This window comes from Centroberyx gerrardi, chromosome 15 (assembly GCF_048128805.1).
Source record: "Centroberyx gerrardi isolate f3 chromosome 15, fCenGer3.hap1.cur.20231027, whole genome shotgun sequence".
In the NCBI taxonomy this organism is placed as follows: Eukaryota; Metazoa; Chordata; class Actinopteri; order Beryciformes; family Berycidae; genus Centroberyx; species Centroberyx gerrardi.
In genome coordinates, this window is record NC_136011.1 from 9839570 (window position 1) to 9852629 (window position 13060).

Consider the following 13060-nt stretch of genomic DNA (forward strand, 5'->3'; position numbering starts at 1 on the left):
ACAGGGCTGCTGGGATGGAGAGCCAAAGCCCTGTGGTAAGATCAGTTTATGGAGGAGGACTATGTTTAAGAATGAGCCCCTGTGGGCTGTTTATACTGTGCTGAACCAGCACTACTCTCATCTAACTGGAGGAACAACAAATAAAGCTCGAAACCTGAAACTAAAAAATACATTATCGTACTATTGTATTGTTGCTATTCGCATCTTATATCAAAAACTCCTACAGAATGCAGAGAAGTCACCTTGCATACAGTAAGTATATCAGCGTCCATACACAGGAGAACCTCATTCACCTGAACCTTAGAAATTTGAACTGACAGATAAATGAAACCAGCATAATGAGTATAAATATGCAGCGATATCCAAGTATTCTATTGAGTGTGCACAATTGTTGGAATTTCTTTGTTGATGCAGGCAATAGGAAGCCTTTCAACAGCTAATGGGATTATACAAGGTGTTTGGGAATATGTGCATGAATGGGCCATATTTGAATCTGAGTTTATTTCACTCTGTTCAGTAGCCAAACATTCCATCACTAATTTGAATGACCTCAATTTCTGAGGGGTTTTAAGAGGCAAAGTTGTATTGACATTAAAGATTTAAATAGGCCTATGTGTGACGAGGATGGCGCCATGGGGAATATGTGTAGGTGGGTGTTGATGGATTTGATAAGAACTCTTTAATTGCTTTCAAGACAAACTCAGGATGAAAAACAAAAACCCACACACATTGTTGCAATCAGTTCCCGACATTTATTCCTCTTTTGCCCCAAATTTTACAATCACCATTGATGAAATCGCAGCGTTGCTCAATATCAGTCACCAAGGGAACGACAACATCAGTTCCAGATAAACACACAATATTACAACCAAAACAATGATCCCAACATAGAGGAGAGGACTGGCCTTCAGTGAGGAGGCTCGGCCCCTCGCCTGCATCCCCCTTCTGTTCATCTTAATCCAACCTGAAACGTTTACTATACCTTACACAGATAGCCACAGGGCCTTTTTAGTGCGTTTGCAGCGAGGCACTCAGAACCGCCTCTGTCACTTCACTTCTCTCTTTCACTCCGGCGAGATAATGTCTCCGCCGCCTCGGGGGACAATCTCTAAAGATGAGCCCTAAAGATGAAAGAGAGCAGTGTGAGGAAAGGGCGAAAAGAAAGAAAGAAAAAAAAAGAAAAAAGAAGAAGAGCAAACACAACCTGGGCTGGGAGTTAGCGGTGGCAGCTAAACAAAAGGCCCACAGCGGCGTCGATCCCTCCCTTCTCTGGTATGGTGGCCAGGCATGCTGGAGCTCTGTCTGTGTCTGCGCTCCTGTGCAGACTAGCTCCACTTTAGCTGCAGGCGAGAGGGAGGAACGGTGGGCAGGGTGTGTCTGCTCACCATGGAAGCAGGTGGGTAGATTGTATTCGGAGGTGGAGGGAGGGGGTGGGGGGGGGTGGGGAGTAGTAGAGCAGGTGGTGTGGTGCCACTGGCTCACCCCACCCCACCCCGCAGCCTCGGAGCCCAGGGGTGACGTGACGCCGCTGCTGATGAAATCACGTAGGCCGGGGAGTCGGTGTAGTCACCTTTTCAGCAGGAGAGACGGGGCAGACAAAGGCATTCACTCCACACACGCTGCGTGAATGTAGCGGCCTGATATTGTTCAAATGCGTCCTTTCAGCGCCGCTCTCAATATAACCATCTGCTCTTCTAACTTGGAGGCCAGTGGTTTTTCCAGGGAATCTTTTTCAGAAATGCATATGTAACGTGTGTGTGTGTGTGTGTGTGTGTGTGTGTGTGTGTGCGTGCGCGTCATGAAACCATCTGTATCTTTCCTCAGCCTTGATAGCTCCACCAGACATTACCTTCATAAAATTCATTAGATATATATTGTTTTGAGGCAACGCTTTCCCCTCTTGGTCACTTTCGGAGACATTATGTTTTTTCCGAAGGTTGTCCCAGATATCTGGCAATGGTTGATCTAGGCCAGCTCCACAGCAGGGTAGCCAAGGGGAAACCAAGGAGCCAAGTTAACTAGTTCATGTCACTCATCGACTTATTTCAACAGATATAGGTTGGATTTACTGGGGGAAAAAATGTGGACTTGGAAAAAAAAAGGCAGCATAAGTATACTTGCCATGAAGAGCTTGCAGCTAATAAGACTTCATGACCTGTTTTCAGTATGTTGCCTTGGATGTAACGAATTCTCGCATTCCAGAGAGATTTTCCTGACACTAAGCAGCTTACTTTATATGTTTCATTTACATTCACTTTTCCAATGCATTTGCCAGGTCAAAAAAAAAAGAAGTTCAAACTGGGGCTAAACAAAGCAGCCGCTGTCATAAGCCATCAAATTCTAATAAGGCATAACCTAGTCCTGGGTGGGCGAGGGAAGTCGGTGTTTTTCTGCTATTTCCATTTATAGACTGCGCCAACGAGCCTCCTGGGAGATTGCTCGCCATGACTCATGTCTCCAGTGCTTCTGGTCCAGACTGCACTGCTGCTCCCCCCCCCCCCCCCACACACACACCCCCCCTCCAAGAAGAACACCACTGCCTTTTCTACCCAACCATCCTGTCACGCTGTAACTCGCTTTGTGTTTACCTCACGTCTCCTCATGCCCCTTTATTTATTTTTTCACCCCTCTCAGCTCTGCTCTGCTCTGCAGTTCTCTGCCTCTGTCATGCTCTCTGTCCGCCATTCTCTCATTCATGTACGCATCGCGAGCGAGACGAGGCTTTGTACGCCCCGACGGGGAGCACGGAAAAAAGAGAAAGGGGAGAGTCAATGGGAGGAGTGAAGCAAAGAGGGTCAGAGCAGCCACCGTAGCTGATGATGAAAGCGATAAGCGGGGCTGAATCAGTCACATGTAAATAGTAGCTACAGTACAGACGGCGGCCATTTCCCAGAACTGTTGTTGTGGTGAAACGGCAGCGTCAATATGGGGGGATGTCTGTCTGCCTTTCCCAGCATAGCAGCCTGCAGGCTTTTCGCCGTCACGTGGTGCTCTTGTCCTCTCTCCCACTCCCTCCCCCTCTCTTTGGTTATATTCCAGTCACGGCAACCCCCCACCCCTCGCTCCCTCCGCCCCGCCCCTCTGTGCTCTGTCAGGTCACCCGCCTTGTTTGTTCAGATGGAACAGAAGAGGAAATGAAAGCTCTGAGCCCAGTGTTAACCCATTCCTGGGACCCGGGCTGGCAGCGCTCGCCTCGCTCCACTGTGTGCATTCCTGCTGCTTTTCACCCTGTTATTTTCAAAAAAACACTTTCGCCTCACTGTGGCGATTTGTATCTATATTAGGAGGCAATAACCATGCAGCTAGTTCTTTTCCAGTGCGGCGTGGTGTGTGCACAAAGGATTCTGCTCAAGCAACGAAAACTGCAGGGCAATCTGGACTGCTCCAAATGCGATACAGTGCAAGTGTTTTGAGAGTCACACCACAGTTGAAAGTAGTAAAGTGGTCTGCTTAGTGTGTAGCACAGCTCCCCGCCGCAGGACATTCTGCACTACATGCATGTATGACCTCATTGGAAAAATGCTGTGTCAGTGTCTCGTTGGAGCAAAGACCAGAAATCACATCCTTCCCTTTTCTGCTCTATTCTACTTGTAAAAGATTCACACTTTCTCAAATACATGACCTGTTGCAAGATTTTGTGCTTGTACGCTGTGTTAATGTCTGTCTGTCTGTGTGTGTGTGTGTATGTGAGCTTGTGCGCATGCATGTTTATCCTCCAGTCTAACCATGTCCTTGGTTGGTTACTATGCAACGAGGTCAGGACAACATGGACACCACAGTAGCTGAATGGCCATTTTGGGTAAAAGCTCTCTGCAATAATAAACAGCTTCTGGCAACGAGGAGATGTTTTCCAGCTGCAGATCGGTGCCAAAATACAGAATTAACTGCAATACCATTTACTGCTGTGGAAAAACATCAGCCGTCCAAACCAACATACCTTTAGAGGCTTTGAACAGCTTGTAATCTCTCACCGACTAGATGCCTCTCAGAAACACAGCGGCTTCAGCTATTGCCAAAGAAATTACTGAACAGTTACAGTATTACTTTCATATAAACTAATTCCTCTCTCTCCAGCCTGTTGGAGGTAGTTTTTCAAGGGATTGAAAAGGAATGGTCTGAGCTCACTTGTGTTTTTAAAAGACCGCTTTTTTCTTTTTTTATCTTAACTTGGCTACAGCTGGCCATTGTGTTTGCTGGAAGCCCGGAGATGTCTTTACATGGGGAAGATAAGCCCTAGAAGCACAAAACAGCTGCCTAGGATTTTTACAGTGTTGGAGCAGGAATGCGTCATGCTTATTTTGGATCGGCTCCAAAGATATTTGGACTGATTTGAGGAGAGATCAACTGAACTTTACCCTCTCTCAGAGAAAGGGAAGGGAAGCAGAGATGAGCTGTGATTGCCAGATTATGTGAGGCCAAAATTAATTTAGCAAATACAAAGTGGGGCTGTTGAGGTATTAACAGTTACTTTCCTTTGTGTCATTCTTTCACGTGCTTCATCTTAATCCACCAGTTATGTTCCACCACATATCTCTTCATGACTTGAATCAGTAAAAGCAGATGCAGATGGAGTTCACACAAAACACCAAGGCTACTTTCTGCTGAGTTGTGACTATGGACTGGTGTATTTGCCCTGACATGTCATCATCACGGCCTCCATGACCACTCCGCCTGGTTTCTTGGAATCGCTGGGAACATAACTATTTTCCCTGGCGGCGCGCCAACTTAAACAGATCAGTCACAGAGTGTGTTTTGTAATTGAATCAAATAAACAGGATGAGCTGGCCAGTAAACAGTGGAAGGAGGGCAGGGCGATGGAGGAGAGCTCGGTCCTCCCAGGTCGGAGTTCCACACATGCTGCTCCTCCCACGTCATCAAGGCAGGAGTCCATGAGGTCAGCCACCCCGCAATCAGTGGCCCCATGCACGTGTACTGTAATGTACACAAATTACACACACACACACACACACACACACAAAGGGGACTTTGGGAATGCTTTAAAAGAGAAAGCCAAAGAAAATCCGATGGCCATTTAAATATGTCTTTATGTATGCAGTAAGTAATCTGAAAGTAACTGAAAGTAATCATATGTACTGAGTTTGGGTAATCCCTTGAACTATGTTACTGATTACAGTTTGATGAGGTAACTAGTTACTGTAATGGATCATATTTTAAAGTAACATACCCAGCACCCAGACGCACACAGACACACACACACAAAACACACTCAAACACACACACACAAGGATTTTGTTGTATCCTAACACAGTCATCCTGTATTTTTGCTTATTTCCTTGCGATTGTACATCCACACTACACACTACATTTCCTGGAGGTGCTGTTGCTCCACATATTGTATGCAGCATGTGCCTGAGATGCACTGTGGACCAGGACTAAATGAATGAGTGATCCTTTCTCTCCTCGTTTTGTCTGACAGACTCTTCAAAGTGCTCAGTTTAGTCGGCTCAAAATAGCACCATGCGATGAATTATCACTCATTATCACAGATCTCCTGTTTACAGTGAAGGCTAGTAAACATCTTTGAAGGTCTAGCAAGGAGGATGTTGACCTCCCAGTGAGCCAATTATATTCCCCAAGCCCAATTCTTCTAAATGGCTGGTAAATCATTTGAATTCAACCACTGGCAGTTGGTGTCCAGTCTACTCAGGTGGAGTAACATCGCCGTTGAATATGAACAATCAGAGATCGGGATTGCTCAATTTGAAATGTTGGTATTTAATCCACAACCCCTTACAGCTGATTTTGAGGTGTTGGCTACTTCAAAAATGCCTCTCACTTTTGTCAGGAAAGAACCAGGCAAACTTGTTGCAGCCTATAGTTTCTAAGTTACTGTGGAGTATTGAACAAGAGGTTCTCCAGAAGTGAAGCCCTGTCATCCTGCTGGGCAGAATGGAAGGGGGTCAGAGGTCGTGATCCAGCCTGGGGAAGTAGAGAAGGTCCCCTTTGTGATTTGTGGATAAATATATGATGCCTTTGTGCCCTAGGCTGTATCCAGGCAGGACTTCAATCTGCAGCCCTCCCTCTCCCTCTGTGATCAGTAGGACCGGGCTGTTGTGACTGGGTCAGTCTGACACATAGACCGTGATGAGATTCAAGGCTGAAAGCCAGGCTCTGTGACTGGAGGGCCGGGCCGGGCCAGGGATGACGCAGGCCCGGGGAAACAGAGAGCACTGTGGACGGCCCCGGCCCCGGCTCTGGGCCCCCGGCCCCTCCTGTGCCTCCGAGCACTTCCTGCCTCTGTCATTCTACCAGCAAATCCAATCCCTGATCAAAGGCCAAGGAGGAGAAAAAAGGGGGACGAGAGGAGAGAGGAGACAGAGAAGTGAAAAGGGCGAGAGAGATTGACGTGCGTGTTGGGGGGGAAAGAGGGAAAACAACAAACAGCTCTTTATCTGACGGGGGAGGCAGCTGCTCAGGCTGGGGCACCTGTGTGCCTGCTGCCTCCCAGCCCGGCGCCAAGCCCCGCCCAGCTGCCCGCCGGTGCCAGACCCATGAAAGGTTGCCATGGCGACACCCCCGGCCCATCGTCTGAAATAAACAACCTTTCAACCTGATCTGAGGAGAGTAACCTTTAGATGATCCATGGCCAGGCCGAGGCAGCGCTGGCACCACAGACATGACTAACTGCTGTGAAACTGTGCCAATTTCACATTATACCTATGTTATGTTGTATTTGTGTGTGTGTGTGTGTGTGTGTGTGTGTGTATCATCTGCTTAAACCCACTGACAACCACACAAATAGTCATATCATCTGCATACACAGAAATAGGGCACATTACTGTTTTTGGCATTTAATCACAGACACCTCACTATCCTCTAATGTCTCAGTCATGGAAAATGTGATGGTGCACAACAGGCTTAGTGAGATGAGAAGTACACAGTGTCTGAAGTCAGAGGAGTTAACCCACCTGTTCCTGACACCGCCTGAGGCAAGGCAATGCAGCGATCCTGCAGGACTCAGACAGGGCCATTGTTTCAGGGCAATTACCCAGGCCAGATTAAAAATCAACTATCATTGAACAGATGTCCTAGCTCTTTCTCCCAGCACCGGGAGGGGGGGGAATCTTATTACATCTCTCCAGGCGGGGCGCGGACAGTGGAACCCTTTCCTTAGGATTGGATGTGTCCTCTCTGTTTAGAGTCTACACACACACACACACACGCACACACGAACACACGCGCACACATACACACACAGGTTTAGAGGACAAGGTTTCTAGTTCTAAGCAGAAGTGACATCCCATTCATTTGAGCTGGTCAGGGTCTGATGTCCCCCATCTTATCTTACAAGGCTTAGTGCTGTGAAATGACATTGGCTCTGCTCCAGCAAAGACCACTGCAGTGGCTAGCATCCCTGAAGCCAGCTCACTCCGCACCCCACACACTGACGCGCCGCTGTCTGCAGCTTAATGCCGTGTTCTGGTTAAATGCCGCTATTCAGTATCATTTCACAGCTGTTAATGTTCCGAAGCGGTCACTGCCTGTCATCGCTAAAAATACCGCAGACAAGAGCTCACTAATTGATGTCGAATGTGAAGTTGAACTTGTCAAGTAATGCCAGCTGATTGCCTCGTAGATTGGTGGTATGAAATTGGACAAGTTTGCTTCATATGTTAAGTTGATAAAAGCCTGCACTATGAATATAAAGCAGGCTGAGATGACTGGGCTTCAGTTGTGTGAAAAATTAATATGTATTGCTAAATCCCCAATCAAATTTGCTTGAATATGTTTTACGGTTTGTTTTCTCAGCTCTTGTCATTAATGGCAATGGTACAGCGGGATCGGGAGACGGTTGCCATGGTAAACAGACTCATGCGCAGGAGTAAGCATCTCTTGAGTGAAGACTTGTGACATAATTGCCTTCATTAAATTCCCTGTTAGGAACAACAATAAATGTAGGAATACATAAGGAGACAAATAGATACCTGCTAGAAATCATTATAGAGGCAAGACGAGCTATGCACACACACAGACACACACACACACACACTCACTCACACGAATGTACAATATGTGAGCACGATGAACACAAATACACACCGCAGGGACTTGCTGCATATAAATATATATCCACTGGGACTAAGGTTACTTGTGTATGGAATAGCTGGGGGGAGAGAGAGAGAGAGAGAGAGAGAGAGAGAGAGAGAGAGAGAGAGAGAGGACAGTGAGGCAGAGGTTGAAACAAAACAAAGAGAAATGCATGATGCTTCGACACTGTGGTGTATGTTCCGCCATCACCAGTGTCACACCACTTTGTTTGACTGGAGGTAAAAAATGAAATCCTGTCATCCCGGCCGTACTTTAGCCTGCCATCCGTGTCAGCGGCGCGGCTCGTCCGGCTTGTCCTCTCTTGCCACGAGTGTCTGTTCTTTGAAGGTTTCATTCTTTCATCCCCCTTTATTTAATCTCCCCTCGCATGGCAGCAGCTCCCCGTCCCTGTGTTTCTATGCGGGGCTGGTTCAGAGGGACGATGGGAGTGTGGGAGGGTGGATGATTGATACCGGCGGGCCCGCGGCTCCGGTACAGTGTGCAGCAGCGATCATGCGGCGCCGCAAGATGATAGAGGTGGCATACGATAAACGAATAGGTGATGAAACGAGCCTTTGAAGGGAAACTATTTCTGTTCCTACCCCAAGGATTCATTATTTACCCTTTGTTTTTGTGTTACTACCGAGGGCAAAAACAATCTTCAAATGGTATAGAGCCCAATAGAGCAAGTGAGATTTCTCATTTGGTCTTTCACCTACAATATTACCTAATATTTTCCCAAACTTGTGGTGAAGTGAAAGATGTGAAAAGATACTCAAATGAAAGCATCTTCTGAACTTTTTTTTTTTGTTTTTTTTGTGCCAATGACCAATGTTTAACCCAGTTTCAGTCGTTTGAACAACAAAGACAAATATCCGTTATCCACATGAATTCTCTGCTTCATCACATCCTTTTTGATTGCCGAATCAATTCGCCTGGGTATCGCTTGTGCCGCGCTCTGCGTAGCCCGTTAATATTCTAGTCATCTCCTGTATCAGATAAAGGAGAGAGACAGGCTCCTCTTCATCTCCAAAACACCAGCTGTGCAGAGCCGTAAGACATACATACACATACACACACACACAGACACACGCACACGCGCGTATAGCTGTAAACAGAGCATCGCAGACACCCGAATAGATTCATACAGAGGCAAACTTATATAATTGAGGAGTTTGAGGGCAACAGCATCAATTTTGCATGGCATTCATCCTGCATGATTCACAACGTGTACAGACTCAGAAGAACTCAGCCCTCCTACCATTTTGCCAATTTCAACCGAACGCACCTGCACACACCGGGTATTAGAAAACAGCAAAGGTGGAGGAGGGGAGGAAGCGAGGGCCTGAGATGGGCGGATATCACCTCCTCCAGTCAGGTGGGTGTTGATATATGCTGCTGGCCCCCCAACAGTCCCTCCTTTCATATCCTACCCATCCCTCTGTCCCACCTGCCAATCCCCCACACACACAGAACCTTTCACTCATGCAGCATCCTTGTGTTTTTCCCCCTCGAACTAGAGAACTGCACCGAGGCAGTAGTTTCCCCCCCCCCCCGTGCCCCTGGGCTTTGCCGGTCCCCTCTCCTCTAAAGCGATTAGTCACTCAGGCATCGACTGGACCAAGAGTCTGGAAGCTTCTGATAGAGGACTGCTCGCAGCCCGAGTGACAAACTCAAGGACATTTTCGGTGTTGTTGTTGTTGTTGCCGCTGCCGCTGTTATTTATGTGGAGGCCTGCATGAGAGCGGCCGGCTCCCGGGGTTCTGAGCCGAGGCAGTCAGCCATGGTGATTACATGCCACTCGTCCCAGTTCTTTCTCTCACTCCGCTCGCCATCACCAGCAAAGAGCTAACAGCTTGTGTGTTATCTTTACAATGATTCACCCATCAATTCACATGGGCACAGCACTCTCCTCTCTCTCTCTCTCTCTCTCTCTCTCTCTCTCTCTCTCTCTGTGCACACAAACACTCGCACCAGTTCACCCGCTGCACAGCTAAATGGAAATGCATGGATGCAGCCGTACGCGTACAGCCGGATGTCACAAATGTTGGATTTCATTTTTGAGAATATTGACTGTCTGAATTCTGCGCTCCGGTGCCTCACCGGAGTCACATTTCGGATCAACTAGATGAATAATAAATATAAACCCATCAGCTCACATCCTAGCACACACGGGGCAAATTAGTAAGGTTGCTGAGCAATACAGTGGGTTACCTTGTTTCCCGGGAAACAACAAAATCCAATTAAAGGAGCCCATGAACCATAGCAACATGTGGTAAACACAGCATGGCACAGCCGCGAGGTTGTTATTCAATCATCAGAAGTAAAACAAACAATTACTGCAGAATGACCCTAATGCAGGAACAAATGAGAATTTATGCATGAGGAAGCGTGGGTTGGGAAGGAAAGTGATTCATCCCATATACACGTCGGCAAGAGACTGCTCAAGCTCCTTATTCACAAGAATAATGATAATACTGATGAGACAAGCATTGTGGGGAATTTATTATTTTGCTGTCTAAGTGTCTTTCATGTTGAGGACAAAGCATTTCCAGTGATTTTGCATTTCAAAGAGAATCTACAGTATTGTTGTTATTGGAATTGATGGAGGTATGTTACCAATGCTAATGAACTCCTGCATATTGTGTGGTTGAATCAATTAAAAGAGATCAGAAGGACGGCTTCTTCAAGTTGATGAATTTTTCATAATGTCTGGTCTCTCTCAATTCCATAATATTTTCTTTCTAAATCTTAAGGAGATCAGAACATCTGGAGGAGGATTGCCAGTCCTCATATACAGTAGTCTGTAGGCGGATGGCAGATGCTCCAGCTATGAACAAGTCAAATATAAACACTCGGATGATTAGTTGATAGGAATTCATACATCCCATCTATTTATATTATATCCACATTATAGACCACCGATACAGGCGTACGGGTACGACACAATAGTCATTCTCGCATGCTACAGTGGCGTTGAGGAATCCACAGGAATAGAATCCATTGTAATTTTAAGGAGGAATCGCATATCAAAGCTGGCTCACTCTCCCAGTTGCCATGGCAACAATCTAACAGCGTTGGGGTTAGATGAATGGATGGTTAGACCTTGACAGAATAAAGCAGGGAACATTTATCCATATTGTAGACGTAAAAATGTTTTTTTTCTCCTATATATATATGTTTTGGTTGAGTTGTATAGATATTTTAAGGTCTCTATTGATACAGGAGAAAAAAAAAGAAAAAACAGGAAAATAAAACTAGCAGCAACTCATTTCCCCTGCAGGAAGATTCATCCAGTCCACATCTTTTTAGACTGCTGATGAACCAAAACTGAACATCAGTCTTGTAAAACTGGTCATGATGTCTGCCGTGTCAGCCGTTACACATTTGGCTGTTTCTTTGCCATACATAAGAATTAATGTAAGAATGAATCACTTGTAATGCTAACATTAAGAGGGACTGTTAGCATCACTAGCATTAGCTTTAGCCTGCAAGAACCCAGATGGCCTGTGTGCATCTAAAGCTGACTCACAGTAACTGGTAGCTGAGGCTTTAGTCTTTACTACAGGTTGTTAATCATGCTATTTTGAGCAGTAGGGCAGGCTGTGTTTTTTTTTATTTCCTGCTATACAGTATTTCCCAGAATGCTAGTGTGATGATTAAATCTTGTGTTGCAGGAGCGTGCTGAGAGAAAAGCGAGCTCGCCTCCATGCAGCGGAGTTGATACTGGATGTGATTGAATCGTCCTTGTGATTGGAAGGGAACCAAGCCTCCCCTCCGCGCCCCTGTCTCCAGACTGAGCACGGTTGCGGTGGCCTGTAACCATGGTGACGACTGGTCTGGTTACCTGCTTGGGGTGGGGGAATGGAGGGGGGGGGGTGTACAGGCAAGCTCGTGACTCTGAAGCTTGGGTTACTCACCGCGGCGGACAGAGGGAGGTCGCGTGGGGGAAGGGCGCCGCACACAAAGACCATACTGTTCTCTGCACATCCATTCACTGCCGGACCAGCCAGTGGGGGAAAACGAGATCAATAGCATGAAGTAGTTGATTAGAGTAACTCAATATTACGACTTAAGTTTCCACAGATGCTTTTAGAGCGAGCTGAGACCGGCTATATCAGGCGCTCTCTATCTGTCTCTCTCTCCCACATGTACAAATACACGCAGGCGGACAGAATCATTATCAAGCCGCACACCATGAATAAAGCACCATGGGACTGACTGCACCGCTCCCATAGGGAAGCCAACAGACATTATATTTACCTTAATGCTGTGCTGCAATCACACACACTGAAACAGGCCTATGGAGTTTTAATCTGCTCTCCCTGAAGAATTGATGCAGGTTTCATTAATTGCACATACATAAATTACTACGTGTCATAGCTGTCAAACAAATGGCTTTGCGTAAGTTTTCTCTCATTAGGCTCACTAATTTGTCACTCATTCTTTGTAGATCCCCGGCATGTACCTCGCCCTGACTAGTCTGACTTCAAGGCCCCCTTTAGTCTTTATTTACACATTGACTTATTATTGAGAGGCTGCTTTACACAGAGAAGTAATTAATTTTTGACTAATGATGTGCCAGTTGCTTGACAACAGCAATTACATCTTAATGAGTGAAAAGCTTAGTGTCAAATGATTGAGATGCAGCTGGATTGGCGCTAAATAGCGTTTAAGCCCTTAGAAAAGCCAGTACTGACAACATGCTCTGGCTTGAATACACATTTTCATCTTCCGTCATATCATGTAGTGTGCAATTTATGTAGTGACAGTGAAGTCTGCGTGCATGAGATATGTTTTATAAATGATTGAGCAGCCACATTTAAAGCCTGAGAACATGCTCTGCACTGGGGAGCAGCAGACAGAATAAACCTTTAAGATATTTCGGTGGTTTTAAAATACGGCAGCGAGACTGTCAGTAGCTCTCCTTTGTACAGAAACATCCCTCATTTTTCGTGTGGCTGACTTTCCCCTGGTTTCAGCGGAGTGAGGTGAAGTCAACACAGAAACT

At 46.3% G+C, this 13060-nt stretch overlaps 1 long non-coding RNA gene across 1 annotated transcript; it reads right to left on the reverse strand.

Moving 5' to 3' along the window:
- Positions 1-729: 729 nt before the first annotated feature.
- Positions 730-1358, reverse strand: LOC144542368 (uncharacterized). The gene is made up of 2 exons (XR_013507226.1): positions 1205-1358; positions 730-1121 (listed from the first exon to the last, which is right to left on the reverse strand). It is a non-coding gene; the product is annotated as an uncharacterized LOC144542368 (long non-coding RNA).
- Positions 1359-13060: the final 11702 nt, after the last annotated feature.